This window comes from Maylandia zebra, linkage group LG23 (genome assembly GCF_041146795.1).
Source record: "Maylandia zebra isolate NMK-2024a linkage group LG23, Mzebra_GT3a, whole genome shotgun sequence".
Lineage (NCBI taxonomy): Eukaryota > Metazoa > Chordata > Actinopteri > Cichliformes > Cichlidae > Maylandia > Maylandia zebra.
Genome location: NC_135188.1, coordinates 8,762,021 through 8,776,650, shown reverse-complemented (window position 1 = coordinate 8,776,650; position 14,630 = coordinate 8,762,021).

The window sequence follows — 14,630 nt, the reverse complement described above, 5'->3', positions numbered from 1 at the left end:
TGAAGCAGCCCCTCAGAAAGACCCGGTGCAGAAAGTTGCGGGGGCAGAGTCCATTGTTTCAGGATCTAGCTGATAAGAGACTGCCAGGAAATCCCATCATTGAGGCAAAGATGTTTGTTAGTCAGACTTTAGGAAGTTTTAGAAAGAAAGGTTAAGATGAATCTGTAATTAGGACACTGGTAGAAATATAGATCTTTAGCAGATTTCCCACAGCATAAAACAAGACATTTTAAATTCACACATATAACTAATCCCACAGTACATTTATCTTACCCTCAGGATTGGCTAGTGTTTTGCATTTTAATGGAAACAACAGTCACAAAACTGGTTTTCTCTTTGCATAACTTATGCAAGTGTATAGATATACTGACTTCTAGGCTTACGCATTTCTTCTAGGATTAACAGGTTTGCACTCTTTTGAAAACTATTACTACGACAGCAAAAACGTTTGCCAAAGCATATCACACCATTATTAATCAGAATCAGAATCAATCAGAATCGGAATACTTTAATAATCCCTTACAATGACATTGAATGCAGCTTTTCTTCCTAAACAAAAATCAGTATCAAAAAATGTTCTAATAATCCTCTGTTTTGCTCAGACAAAACTGACACAAATGATATGTTTCATCATAAAGTAGAAAGAAATAGAAATAAAAACATCAAAGCATGTCTTTGTAACCCATGTGTTGTGTGCAAAAACGTCCCTGTCAATATTTTGTGTCTGCAATTGCTCAACGCATTGCGGTTCCTTGCTGTGGCTGTAAATTTGATAAGCATGTCACTTTCCTTTGGACGCTGTTCATGGTAAATCTGGCGGTTTAATACGAAAACCTCTGGTGTGTTTCTAAGCTCATGGTAAGAAGGAAACAGAAAAACTAGTGGATTGTGGCCATTACAAAGACTTTTCTCAGGAGATAAACAATGATAACAGTCTGTTCTTTTTCAGATTTCCAGAAAGTAAAATATTGTTGCAATACCCGGCAACACAATTGCCTCCAGTATCTGTGAAGTTGACTAATCATAATTGTATTTCCAGAAAGAAACATTCAGCAATATCCCTCCAGGGCCTCTATTAAATGACCTCCTTGACCACAGTGTCTTTACTCAGCATCATGTGATGCTTCATGCATTACCATGTGATGCGCGAGCTCTGTCTTTCTCCAGCGAGCGAATATGTAACAGAGATAACATCGAGTCTTTACTCAGAAAAAAAAAGGGTTGTCTTGATGTACACCAAAACACATTCCCATACCCACAAGACCCCCATGACTTGAGTCAGGAGCTTACTACTTCATTAGTAATAACATGACAAGAAGGTCTTTCTCAGAAAAAGATACCTCTCAAACTAAATTGCACAAATTGAATAACACTAGAAGCCTCCAAATTGTTTTTATTGCACATATTTAGCAGTTAACGGATGTGTCGGGTTGAAAATGGAAAGGAGCGTAGCATATGGGTAATTTTTTGGGTCACCACCACTTCCCATATTTGCTCAAGCTGCTCAGGAAACATGCACCCCTCTGTGCACCCTGTCAGGGCTGAAGAGGGGTGCTCCTGTGGCCTGCCTGCCAGAAGCTCTGAGATACACAGACCGCAGAGGGAGTGGGCAGATTTGGGTGGGTGAGGAGGAGCGTGTGTATTGCATGTGTGTGTGGGTGTGTGGGTATGGTAAAAAAATTTTTTATCTAAGGTACACTGCACTTCCTCTTGTGTTAAGAGTGAACCTTCTGTTCCTATAACTGTGTATCAGTTCATTAACAGGCAACTCTCAGGCAGAAGGGCTCAGGGCCCCAGCAGATGGCTTCCATCACTCTGTTGTAAATACAAAAACAGTGAGCAAACTTCAAGGCCGACTTTGTTTAAGTTGCAGTATTTTATAGAGTTTTTCTTATAACAGATATACAATTACTTAATTAAATTGATTCAGTGTGTAAACATGAGGAGATCTATTCTACCTTATAAAGTCAGAAGACCTAACTAATGAACATGTTATGCTTTATTTGCTTAATTCTTCCAAAAAATACACTTTGTGGTTTTATAGGAGATTTAATGCCACACTGTTGTCTTCCCGGGGCCATGATGTGATGGTCATGGTAGATCTTGTTTACTATATACGAGAACATATCTTTCTACTTAATTACAAAAGGAAATACTTGCTTTTTCTTTGTGTCATTCAATCAAAGTATAGTTTTCACTTATATAACCTGACAAACCTCACAAAATTTCACATCCTGCTTTGGATCCTACCATTGGATTTCATAAGAGATTTATGACACTAATTTATGACACGATGGGATGTGCTTTTAACAGAACCACAAACATAAATCACTACTGCAGAAAAAAACTAAAACCTGTTCACATTGCTTGGTTTAAACAGGACTGAAGCTGTACTTATATTCAGTGTTTCTACAAATTAAAAGCATATGTCAGTAGATTACCATGCTCACAGAGGTTAAATCCTGATATCTAGCAGGCATACAGTAAAGTAAGTTCACGAATTTGGTGTATGGTAACTTCAGATTTTAACCTTTGAGCCAATTTTTTACATCATGTCATTGTTTATTTAGCACAAAGAAAATCAAACTGCAGAAAGTCCGTGGAAAACTTAGATTGTTTTCTTTTCTTCATGAATGCTGGTCTCAACTGTCTAAAGGCCATTGTTCTGTACGTCTCGCAGTTTGTTTAGATGCAGTTTAGCATTTACGAGAAGAGAACCCTGCCAAGCAAGCCATACTTGTTCAGTCTTTTTTTAGTTGACATTTAACATGCTCACTGAGGCCTGTACAGTCTGGCATGTAGCACTGGGATTGTTGTTGTTTCTTTGAACTTGGGCTGAATTTGCTGAGGACATCCACTCTTAGAAGGATTGGCAGCAGTTTTGAATGTTCCCCACTTAATAATCTTTCTCCCTGCAGAATAATGGACTACAAATTGTTGAGAAATGGCCTTATAACCTTCCTCAGATTAATGGGTATCTTTCCTCTGTGGCATTTTGTTAAAGCACACCTGCATGTTCCAGATCAGTCAAAACTTCTGCTTTTATGGAGGTGCTCACACCTTGCTCATGATAACCAAATGCAACTGATTAACTTCTGTACCTTTTTATTTCCTATGGAAGCACCAAGAGTGTACCTAGTTTTTCATAAAGTACTTCTGCATTTTGGCTTAATATTTGTGGAATAAACAATGATACAGTGTAATATGTCATGTGTTGTAGTCCATCTGAGGTTGTTTTCACCTCATTTTCAGAATATTTTAATTATTTTGTCCTGATATGTTAAAAATTAGAATTTAATGAGGCTGCTTTTTAAATGACAATGTATTAAAAATTTGTAAAGGCTTACATATTAAAAATAACCACATAGTGGTTGTAGCTCTTCACTTCCAGCTAAACCTTTACACTGTTCTGGACTACACATACCATGGAAACCACAAAGCAATTCACAAGAATCTAAATCTGACCATAACATAAGTTGACAACAATACTATATAAAGGATTTGAACATTAACAGGACCATGAATCTTTACAATTACCATTGCAGAAGAATGCACAGCTATACTCTTCAGTATGGGGGCAGATAGTACAACTCAGTAACTCAACATAAGTACTTCAATTCAATTTTCACTCCAATTTTATTTACATATATATCATCTCAAAGTGCTTTATATTTCAAAGACCCTACAATACTTGAAGCACAATCTATATATTTAAAAATGTAATAGAAATTAAGTTAGAGTCAAAAAAGCAATTAACTACGGACATTATATTGCAGTATGCAGTGCACCTGAGTGGAAACATTTGTATTTGTCATGGGTTTTTTCTTTTTGTTTGTTTGTTTGGTTTTTTTTGTTCAGGTCCTCCTTTTACTTCTGTTTACTTATAAAAGGCTAAAATTAATCCAAAAAGCAAACTGGAAATTTATAATCAGCATTATAAAGAGGGGTAGTTGAAAAACTCTCCTGCATTGTGTTTATCTTTCTCAAAGGTCAACATCCTTGTGCAGTTCAGGTATTCATTAACCTGATGCCACATTGTTGGTGCCAGCTCACGGCACAGCATGGCAACTATGCTAGCTAACATTTCTGTGCCTGATATCAAACAGAATTGCCACTTTGTTAAACATCGTTTTCCTGGACCCAGGCAACATCTCTATAAAGGTGAGCCAAAGTTTCTCCAAAACAGTTCTCACTCTCCAGTGTGAGTCATGGAAACATCTGGTTCCCTCACATTAAACCTATAAATTGTCAACAGGCCTCATAGTTTCATGTATTTGAAATAATTATACCTATAGAGGTTATCAGTTTATCTTATCAGGAAATACATTTTCGATGTTCGGTGTTTTCTTCTGTGACATGTTTTTAAGCCTTTTTGTTCATTGGAACATTCCACTGGTATGTGCAGGTATCACCTGTCTGCTCATTAAACATTTAGTTTGTGTTTCAAGGCTGACTAAAGCAAGGTGTTCATTTCATTTTAATCTCCAGTTTCATTGAAAACTGCACACAGCTCATGACGTTCACCCGGAGTTCAGTTTGCCAAACATGCCATTTAAACTTTAACTTTGCTCGATCCACTGTTTTGTCTAACATTGACTTGTCTTGATTCCACTGTGGTCACAGTAAACTCACAGTGATAATATTTTATGTTTAATTGTTCTCTCTCCTAGAAAGTTTAATGGCCTATTTTATAATTAGATGGCAGATATATTACATGAAATTCATCTATGAAGCTTAAAGATAAATTCTTCTAGAGCAGCTCAGATACTCTCTCTCTCTTTGTAAGTAACGCCAAACACAGTTTGGGAATAAGAGACCAAGCAAATAAATACATTTCATCAAAGCTATTTTAGTATTATTAGTACTACTACAAATAATAATAATTTAAATTATCTCTAAACCAGGGGTAAAGGGTTAGGGTTACTCTATCTGTAAAAGCTGGTGTTACTGATACTTATACTTGATTACGTAAAGCATGTATTCTACTTTTGAAGCAATATTCTTGTTTACTGAGAATTATTGTAAAGCATGTAATATGTAGTTCCTCAGGTCAGGTGATGAACGCACAGGACTGTGAAATGACTTTTCACAGTTGCAGGGCCCAGCTTGTCAGAGCCTCTAATCCCCTTCACATATGGTCTAAATGTGAGAGGAAAGCTGTGGGAGCACGCGTGACCAAAGGAAATAAACTGGAGTGAGAATGCCATCAATTAGATGAGACGTGAGCAGCTCCCTGACCCAAACCTGACTCTGCTGTACAGTAAACTTCTGAAAGTATTTGTCGAAGGTTGACAGACTATTATTTGTTACCTTGTAATCCTAACTTCAGAATATACACCTTCCAGGGCTGAAAAACCCCAGCACAAACCACTGTGCAGTGTCTTGTATGTCTGAACAATATTCTGTTTCAAACATGAATCACTTGAACATCACTTCCTGATTTGTATTTCACTGTTTCACTAGTACCTAGTAAGGAACACACAAACACAGACTGCATTTTTAAAACGAGACCTTGTTTTTCTCCACACTCAAAAAATACTTTAATTAATTTCATTATCCTAAATGTTTCCTTATCATTTATTTGTTCACCGCTGTTCTTATATTTTCATGTTTGTGTTTCTGTTATTTTTGTAAACGTTTAAATTTAACAGATTCTGATCAAATGAAATTCATTTGATTGGCGTACATTCCGTTTATAGCAAGTACTTTACCGTAATGATTAATCAGTTGCATAAATAAACCTTTGATTTTATATATTTCAGTTGCATTTTACTCAAAATTATTGTTTCATCTTTATGAGGGCAAAGAATCATCTTTTTAGTTTAGTAATATTATGCAACAGTGCAACATTATGCAAATAGTGCAACAGTACAATGGTTAGCATTGCCGCCTCACAGCAAGAAGAGCTGTGTGTGTCTGAAACCGGGCTCACAACTTTCTGTGTGGAGTGTACATTCCTTCCAGGTGCTCTGGCTTCTTCCCACAGTCCAAGCACGTGCTTTTTAGGTTACGTGGTGATTTTAAATTGGTTGTAGGTATGAATGTTCTTTTCATTCTCTCTGTGTTAGCCCTGTGATTAGATGGCTAACTGTCCAGGATGCGTGCTGCCTCTAGCCCAATGACAGGGAGAGGCTCCAGTTCTCAGGCAAGTAGTTGACTGAAAAATATCCTGAGGAAAAAACTTGGCACAGTAATGATACTGACACCTTAAAGCGGTGTAGTTTGCGACAGTTTAAATTATGTTGTGTATGTGATGTCATGCTTGTTTTATGTCAAAGATGACAAATCTTTTTTTTTTTTTTTACCTCTGAAGAACATTTAAGTGAGGCATATCTAGATATTTGCTTAGATTAAAAGAAGACCTGAGGCTGTTTTCCATTCTCAAGTGGTATCTAAGAAGATGCTGACAAGTACCAACTTTTGTCATGACAGGTTAAAATCCAATCTATTCTGCACTACAGACAACAAATAACAAGGTTAGCGTTCCAGAATGACATAAACATGTCATTTATTGTAGCTTTGATTCATGTGAAGACTGCTCTGCTAAATAAATAAAGATGAATAGTCACTGTTGAAGACTTATTTCTACATAGAAGTGATGTGCAAGTGTGGTGAAATATAGGCAAGGCAAGGCAAGTTTATTTGTATAGCACAATTCAGCAACAAGGTGATTCAATGTGCTTTACAGAGACATTAGAAACAAAAACAAATAAAAAGCATGATTTAAAATTGATTAAAACAATCAAACAAACAAACTAACTAATTAACAAACAAACAAACAAAACAGTATATAAAATCAAAACAGATAAAATCAGAAATAGATAAAATCAGTAGTTAAAATGTTAGTTTTGAAATTTAAGCTTAACAGTGTGGATTTGGTGCTTTATTTAAATGCAGCTGAGAGCAGGTGAGTCTTCAACCTGGATTTAAACTGAGTGTTTCAGCTGATCTGAGGCTTTCTGGGAGTTTGTTCCAGATATAAGGAGCATAAAAGCTGAATGGTTTCGGTTTCAGTTCTGCAAAGCCTCTGCAACTTCCTGTCAACTCCTGCAACTTAGTCATTCTGAAAGACACACACACTGTTTAAACCTCTGAATACAATATCAATACTGTAAATTATATTATTAATGCAATGGTAATGATGATTATTTACCAATAGCAGTAAAATAATTTCCCTGCTCCACACAATATATATAATGACTAGTTGTTACATGTGTATTAGTTACAAGGGTGGACGCTTAGTGCTAAAGTTTCAGATAATGGGTTCAGCAAAAAGCTCCGTCATCAGACTGCTCTGCCCTTCATTGTCAGGAACTGTTTGAATATGAATCATACTAAGCTAATGAGGGAGGGGCAGACAGGTTAGCTTGGACTCTAAGCTAATCTAGAGTCCAACAACACATATGTGGAGCTAGAAATAAGCATGATAGGTCATCATTCTAATTATTTTTCTAATTATAATTGCTCTTATTTTTCAATGAAAAACATCACTTTCATACTTTAAAAATTCAATTTATATAGCGCCAAATCACAACAAAAGTCGCCTCAAGGTGCTTTATATTGTACAGTAGATACAGAGAAAAGCCCAACAATCATATGACTCCCTATGAGCAAGCACTTTGGCGACAGTGGGAAGGAAAAACCTGGATGTGACTCGAGACCACATTAACCGCAGCCTCACCCCTCCAACCCTTGTCTGTGGGAAATGGAAGGGAAGGACTCCCTTTGTTATTGTTCTGCTTTTATGATGCTATTGAGCTTTGGTTCCTGTTTTGATTTTGTTATTTCAGATGTCCTCTGTCTTTTCCATCCCCTGTCTTGTCTATGTGTTTGTGCTGTCGCCCCCATGGTATATTCAGGTAAATTATTTTCTTTGTTCTTCTCTTATGCTTTTACACCCTGTCTTTTTTCCTCCCGCTGATATTTTCCACCTGTGTCTTATTTCCTGTCTGCCCCTCTCTCATTTTTTCACCTGATTTTCATTGTTTTCAGCTGTTCTCACCTGTGTCTCATCATATATTCAGTATTTGACCTGGTCTCTCCTTTTACTCTTTGCCAGACATGTTAAACTGTGATGTTTTTGAATGCATTAGTGAACGTTTTTGGATCATCTATAGAATTATTATAACTGAACATTATTGGATTCCTAGAAGGCCGACTGTCCAGATAACATTCAATGTCATTTCAGGAATCCATGATTGGTTTGGAGGTAACTGACCTAAAAAGAAAAAAATACTTTATTGAATGTTTTTTTTAATCAAACATTGTTTATGCAAGACAAATTCAATAAAATAAGATTATGGAAAGTAATGATTAACAAATCTCACTCCATGACCATGATATTTGGGATAGGCGCCAGCCGCCTCAAAGCCCCTTAACTGGATTAGTGGTTAAGAGATGCATGGATGACATGATGAAATTAATCTGTTGTTTGACAGTTCAAAAATTGGAGGAATTGCATTATAATAATAACAATTTTTATTATCAATATTATTATTACCAATAAAATTCTTTATCACAAATAGAATTAGATGGATTAAATGACTTGACTGGAGGCACAGCATTTGCAGCTGTCATACTGACCATGCTGGACACAATGGCGTTATCTCCCCTTGTGCACACCAAACATCCTGTTTCTGCTTTCTTTATTTTCAGTGTTAGGATATCGGTCTTCCTTCCCCTCCAATCTGAGCTGTTTACGACTAAATAAATATCCATGCACACGCATGCACGCATCCTCCAATCCTACATTGATGAGTTTGTGTGTGATGTTTAACTTAATGTCATTCCACCCTCCTCAGACAAGTTCAAAAAAGAACAATTAAAACCAAGCTCCATCTAAGAGAGAGCAAGCATGTCTTAATATGTTCAACTACTCCATTAACTTTAGACCGCTTTCTTGTAAGTGCCATAAGCGACCTGCTGAATGTGTGGACCACTGTAGTTGTATGACACCTGGCTACTGTAAGTTAACTAAATAAACTAAATTAAGATCTTCTTCTTAGCAACTTACAAATACAAGCAAACACTTGGACTTATAAAAGCATGTCTTAACTAACAAAATTAAAACCCAGTCTACTTTGTTAGGTGCTTTAATATGGCTAGCTAGTGGGTAATTTGGCACAATGCACAGGGAACTCAAATGCAGATCAGTCATCATCAGTATGATTGCTGACACCTGTGCCTTTCCTGATTAAACATGTCAAATTGTCAGCTGAGCCAACCACAGGAATACTTTTAAGTTGTTACAATGTGAGGAAACTGTCGTAGTAATGAAGTAAAATTTCAGAGCCAATAAGCACATTGTTGAGTCATCTGGTTTGAGTCAAGTTGGGGTTGGTGTACAACATTAACAATTGTCTTCTTTTCTTTTTCCTGATTTAAAGTTTTTAAAACTCTGATCTGCCAGTGAGTGAGATCTTCTGTCCAAGTGCTGTAGTTCATCGATCCTATTTATGCTCATAACAATGCATAGCCAGGTGACTCTTGCATATACTTTTGCTCCAAGTCCCTTTCTTTCATGTTCATTCTATCACAACTGCAGAAAATAAAGGAGTTCAAGTTACTGGATAGAAAATTCATACTTGAACTAAACTGCATGTATGTCAACATGTTTTCCATTACACTAGTGAATGGACACATATAATCATAGAGATGTTTCTTTCACACGGGTCTTTTCAGACACGTAAACATAGAGGTACTTCCCAGTATTTTAGGTCCCACAGAGATAAAGATCATATTCAATTATAACAACAAAGAAGTGAAGGGAGAATACTTTACAGCATACATAAATATTGGTGCCAAGTGAACCTTTTTTAAAGGGAAAACGAACAAGAGAGGACAAGAAAATGCTTGTAGCAGATTAGGAAATTAATCTTGTGCCATCCTTGACAGAGTGTCTCCCACTCTTCCATGGCTCCTGCTACCTGCCCTATTTCTTTTACCAAGGCTGGAAAAACAGGAAAAGTGATGGACAAGCAGTGAAGAATCTGATCAAAACCTCACAATCTCAAGAAATACAGAATAAGTTAAAACATGTGGAGACTGTCAGAGTGTCAGTGCACTAACAGGCCAGTTCACATATGACTATATATGTCATTCCTGTGCAGGAATGAGTTATTGGTAAACATGATAGATTTGCACATATGGATACCACATTGGCCCCAGAGGTTCAGGATGAGAGAGCCTACTTTGAAACAATAAGACTGCCTCCTAATGCGTGTTGTCTATTGAGGCAGGAGGTATATTCACATGAATTAAGTAAACAAATACAAGTGTTTCTTACCAAAGTAAAGCTTTCTGGCTTATTAGTCAACCAAAGAACTTACTCTTCAACCAATAACCTGCATGGTAACAAAATCTGTATTTTATGTTTAGATTAAATTAACTCCATTAATGTACTCAGTTTGAATTAAAAATATACCCAACACTGCATTTTCAGACTACGGTGCTAATTTAAGATGTTTGAGGGTTTGTTGCTTTTTCTTGTGAGATGTGTGTGTGTGTGTGGGGGGGGGGAGGCTAAAGTAAGTCAACACCTTTTCCCCAGTACAATATTGCAAAACACCAAATCACCTGGTAAATGTCATGCTCTGCTGTTTAGCTTTTGAACATCTGTCGTTGCAACAACCAAGTGCAGGATTTTTCTCATTTTCGTTTGGTGAAAGAAAATGTTAGCAGGGGCTGTGCATTTCAAAATAAAGAACAGATTAACATTGCCAGGTATCTGTGTGGCATTAAAAAGTATTCAAGATTAGATGATAAAACGCACTATTAGCAAATACCAGATACAAAATCAATCTTGTGAAGATTAAAAAAATGTGGAAAGGGAAGAAGGGAAGTAGTGCAGCATAAAAAGCACAATCTGCTCTCCAATTATGGGATTTCTCCAGTAATTGGGCTATTAAACTCATCATCACCCTTTATGTAACCCACAACACACTTGCATTTTTAAAAAAAAACACAATTGTTACCATAATGATTTTGATAGTTTCATCTTGTTTCACTTCATTAAAAAGTCACTTTAAATAGCAAAACAAGAACATTCACATTTAGGAATTTTGTTGCAAAATTCTTCTTTACAAAGTCATGCTTTGCTGGTTTGGAATTAGCATAAACACAGCAGCTACAGGCATGTGGTCCCCACATCAAACAGTGTTTTGACAGTACTGCTTATCTCTTGCGAAAGACAAAATACATGAACATACAGTTTAACAGGAATGTAATGCAACAGTTATGAATTATGATCTTTTGACTATCACTTTGTGTTTAGGAATTGTGCAACTGTCATTCTGTGCAATGTCCCTGTCACCACTATAGTTTTCCTGCCGTGTTTTCCCTCCTGGGGCACAGAAAAACACATCTGCAGCGGAGCTGGGCAATGACGTGAGCGTCCAGTGAGAGCAGTGATAACCTAAGAGGTTCTCCTTCCTGTACAGCTGTGTTTGACCGGCACAAAAACACTTCTCAGTGATTACTCACCAAAGACACGTGCGCACACTCACAAACCTAAAGAGGTAATTGTGACACCGATAGTCTTCTTTTCCTTGATATGAAGTGTATTTACAGTACCTGGACATTCCTTTTTCTAAGGAAGGAACTAGCAGTGTTATCATGACAGTGAGAAAAACATCCTCTGGGTTATTACTGTTTTACTGCCCCTCCTCTACCAGCACTACCACAGCCTCCCCACTGGCTTTTAATATCCAACAGTTGAGTGACCTCATGAGAAATTTGTGAATGGACAGTCCGGCCGGCACTCTTATCTGGCTTTGCAGATTTCAACCCCCTTGTAGGAAGACACACAATAACAGTGTGGCAGCACATCCTGCTCTGCTCAATACATAATGGATAATTGTGCAATCAATTGTTGTGAATATACAGCACAGTTGTGAAGGAATCATTCAGTTTATAACCTGATACCAGCTGCAGATAGCAGTATTGCACTAACAATGTTGGGCTGGAGCTGGGCCATTTTATTCATGCTCCCTTTTGAAAACAAAGCGATGTGACTAAAAAGTACCATGGGAAATCTGAGGCTTGGTGTCATTAAATAAACGTACATTCAAATATCGTCCTGCCTGTTTCTTCAGCATGCATTATTCATGTGATGTGTCTCTGAAATGTCGTTATCCCAAGCCATCTGACGTGATAAAACAACTTTATTACATCCATGTTTTCTCGCAGACAAAAGAACCTCTTGCTTAAAAAAATACTTTAATCTTATTGTATTCAAATTATAGATGTTATCTCTTTCTGAAAGCTTCTGTAATGTAATTTATGACAGTTTTTCATATTGCTGTCTGGGATATTAATCTGATTCAATTTCCAGCTTGTTAATATGTATGATTCCAAGCACCATTTAATACAGGTCTCTGCTCACAAATGTCCGACAGTTTCCTGCAACGTTGTGGCGTGTCGTGAATAATTGACACATCAAAGCCATACAAGTATGTTTCTGCTTTTGTAAACAGTTCCTGATATCACCCATGATATTTAATCTCGTAAACACTATACTAGCGTTTATTCTCGTAAACACTAGTGTTTACGAGAATAAACGCTAGTATAGTGTTTACGAGAATAAAATCAGTCTTTACAATCACACCGCTCATTTACATTTATACCTGGTGGGTCTGGATTTCTGGCAGTTGAGGATTATGTTGTGACTTGAGCTCAAACATGTGTTGGCAAATTATAGTCAGTGTGTGTGCTAGTACCTGTCCATAATTCTGATGTCTCCTTTTCATTAAAGAGGAATCTTGGGTTTGACTAGTGGATGGGTGGCACATCAGTTAAATAAATAAACATTAAATCAACAATGAATGAATAAAAGTAAAGCGTTTTTTTCACCATTTAATAATAATTATCCCTGCAACGGAAATGCATTTGATTACATTGGAAAGTTTGCAAACCACAGGTATGACTTAAGTCAGCACTGCATCAGCAGCTTAGTTGGCAGGTCTCAGTCAGTTACACATATTGCATATTGGAGGGAGATCTTCCTTATGACTGAGCAGCATATCCCACAGGCTGGCAGGTCAGACTGACAGACTGATAGAAACATTGCTTCCAATCCAAGCCCAGAGGCTCCAACAGTACTCCATATCACCTCCCACTCCTATCAGACCTCAGCTCTCCTTCTAGGCACAGTCGACAGTGTAGCTTAAATCCCATGGTCTCCCTGCACAGTCCCTGCACAGTACATGATATTTTCTTTGCTGTGGTTGATTTAATTTGTTAATTATGTTGTAATTCAATCATATTCCCTTGGCATCCATTTCCCATGTTTTTTCTTAGAAAATTTCATAACATTTTGCTTCCAGGTTACCTCTTCTGATAAATGCCACAGGAGTTAATTTGCTGCTAAATACTTGTGTATCATGGAAAGCAATCTTGACAGCCAGCCTCTGAACGCTTAGGGCAAATGACAGGCATTTCAGATAAAGGTGTCAGTCAAACAAGCATGAGTGAAACTGTAAATAAGTGTGTATGCACATATATAGACAAAGATAGATTGATGGGGGTTGCAAGTGAGGCGGTGCGTGCACCTAAGCCTCTTTGTTAAAAGTTCTCTGACTCACTCTTTTTTCGATCTATGCAGGCATTTAGACACTGACAGACTAATGACATCCTGGTCATAAGACCTCACAGTTTGTTATCTGTGAGTGACGCACTAACCCAGTCTGACAGTTTAACAAGGCATTCTGTCAACGCCAGACTTTGTGTGTGTGCACAAATGTTTCAGCTAATCTTTTCAAATATGATTAGATGAGTGAAAGAGCAAGGTAGATCGCCTGTATGATCCAGAATGGTGCTGCTACCCTCTTTTGTTTTCATGCTCGTACTTGATGTTGCATACCATCAGGACCTTGGGGTTCCAAAATTGAGGTGCAGTCACCTATCAAGAGCCCTTTGGCTCTTTGTGATCTTAGACTGGATGTTAGAACATTACTGCCCCTCAGTGGTGTAAATGATAGATCAAAGTCCCTGAATGAGAATTCTTGTTTTATAGTTTAAATGGTGATAACTTTTGTTTGCTATATTTATAGCACAACAGTGTAATAGATGTACCCCAACAGACAAATGAGAAGAATTCTGCTACTAGCACAAGAGCTCAGATTTCATGTACTTTATATCAAATTTAATTCTACAAATGCTATTTGTCCTTTTTAAAATGAAATAGAAACTGGACTTTTATAGTTTCCAAGCTGTCTACCATTGGAAAAGGTTTATTTTTTGAAACCTAAAGCAGATCATTTTTAAACCACCTTGTTAAGTCTCCTCGAGGGCAGGAGGGGATAACACAACAACTCTGGAAACTCTGTACAGGTGTTATGAAAAAGGTTTAATGGCAGCGCTCTCACAGATTAAATAACCCAGATTCAAACAACAAATGTGGGGGAGAAAGGGACAGTTAGGTTGTGCCAAAAAAAACACCACACCAAAAAGACAAAACCAAAACTTAGCTGAGCTATTATCCTAGAATAGCAAAAACAAGAGGGAAAGACCCTAAACCTCAACTCAAAACAAGCTCAAAATTACATTACCAACCTACTTACCTAGTGTTTCTAACAAAAAGACTCCACGTGAGTAAGTGTATGGGGTCCCCAAACTTACCTAGTCCACTTTAC